We start from the raw sequence: 1,938 nt of genomic DNA, 5'->3' as shown, positions 1-1,938 counted from the left end.
TCCTGAAGTGGCTGGTCACTTTTCAGGTGCACCAAAACTGGCCTCACTCTGTGCCCCTGGGGGCTGAGGCTGTAAGGCAGCTCTCCTACTGCCAAACACTGAAAGTTCTGCTCTTCCCCTCCATCTCAGTCCCAGCCTTTGGCGCTGTTCACACTCCCTAGATCACTTTCCCAAGGTTTCCCAGTGCTGGCCTCACTCTGTGACCCTGAAGGTGAAGCCTACAGGACAGCTCACCCCCAATGGCTGTGCATAGCCCACAGCCAAAAATGATAGCTCCCTCTGGCCCAGCGGCTCAGTCCTGGACCATGGAGAATGTTTAAAGTCACCCACACTCTCAGTCAAGTTCTCCCAAGGTATTCAACCAAGTGCCCAAGTCCAAAAAAAAAAACAACTTGCAAGGAAAGCCTTCCCTGTTTGCATCCTGCTGCTGTTGTACATATAGCTGTGGCAATGGCCACAGCCTCAGACCAAACAAACGCAAGAACTTGCTACTTCTCCACTGCTTTTGTCTTCCTCCTGAGGTCCAGAAGTCTCTTGCTATCTTCCTGTATCCCCAAAGGGAAGTGTCTTGGTGGAGCCCACAAGTCAGAGGTGCTTGGGGTCTTCTCTCCCCAATCTCATGGCACCCGGTTGCAAAGAAGCTGTTATTCGGCCACCATCTTGCTTCTCCCTCCAACACTCTGTACTTTTATTTCTCTCTTTGTATACAATTCATATTACTTATGTAACAATTTACAATTCTTTATATTGTGTATCCGTTAGCATATTTAGTTTTAACTATATTTAATACCTTTTTTCCTTTTAAGTTTTACACTAAAATTAAAAAGAAATTATGAATTCAACACTATTAATCTAGGTATAGTATTTTTTGTTAATGTTTTTCTCTTTCATCACATTGACTAACTCATTCTACTTCCTTCTGGACTGCAAAGTTGATGCTGAAAATAATTCAGTAATGGTATTATAGAGGTTCTGTACTGCAGGACATGCAAGTCATTTTGCTTATCCTACTTTAAAATTTTTTCTTTCATAATAATGTGTTTTGTTGTGAATTCTTTTTTGAGTTCATTTTACTTAAAATCCTTTCGGCTTCCAAGACCTTTATGTCCAATTTCTATCCATATTGGGAAGCATTCATTATTTCTTTTTCTTTCTTTCTTTTTTTTTTTTTTTTTAACAGGGGAAAGCACGAACGCAGTCCCCCACTACCAAAAATTATGCAGTTGAGTTTCCCACATTTGGGGAAATCGCAGGGGTCAGCACATCTGGAGTGCAATGGATAAGCCTCGCCCTGGGAAAACCACCTTCGTGATCATGTTATCTCCCCTGCCAGGTAAGTATGCATTCATTATTTCTTTCAGTAAAATTTGTAGTTTTCATCTCTCTTCTTCTGGGACTTCAATGTCCTTAACAGGTTCTCCTATGTACTCTTCTCCGATTTTACTGTTCTGACTGAATAACTTCAAATGATCTATTTTTAATGTCACTTATTTTTGTCTCCTTCTTGCTCTATTCTGCTGTTGAAGAACTCTATTGATTTTTAAAATTCAGTTATTATGTTGTTCAGCTCTTAAAATTTCTTTTGTTTCCTTTTTTGTTTTTCTATTCCTTTGACACAATTCCTACTTTGTTTTTGTGTTGTTTTCCTCAGCTAGTTGGTCGATTTAATGATGGTTGTTTTGAATTTTGATAATTCATATATTTATACTTCAGTAGGATAAGTTCTTAAATTCTGTTTTGTTTCTTTGTTCAAATTTTGTTTTTCTGTTCCTTCATGTCTTCCTCTTCGTGTTGGTATTTACACACATGAAAAATCACCATTTCTTCTAATACTTGCATACTGGCCTTTTACAGATGAAATTCACCAATTAACCTGACCACTCAAACTTTAATACTAGTGAAAGCTGCTGTGTTTATTGTTAGAAGCTCCCAGGCATC

At 39.0% G+C, this 1,938-nt stretch overlaps 1 non-coding gene across 1 annotated transcript; it reads right to left on the bottom strand.

Moving 5' to 3' along the window:
- Positions 1–1,177: 1,177 nt before the first annotated feature.
- Positions 1,178–1,341, bottom strand: LOC128567140 (U1 spliceosomal RNA). Its single transcript, XR_008374793.1, has one exon. It is a non-coding gene; the product is annotated as a U1 spliceosomal RNA (small nuclear RNA).
- Positions 1,342–1,938: the final 597 nt, after the last annotated feature.

This window comes from Nycticebus coucang, chromosome 15 (genome assembly GCF_027406575.1).
Source record: "Nycticebus coucang isolate mNycCou1 chromosome 15, mNycCou1.pri, whole genome shotgun sequence".
In the NCBI taxonomy this organism is placed as follows: Eukaryota; Metazoa; Chordata; class Mammalia; order Primates; family Lorisidae; genus Nycticebus; species Nycticebus coucang.
This window is presented reverse-complemented; position numbering and strand designations above follow the sequence as displayed.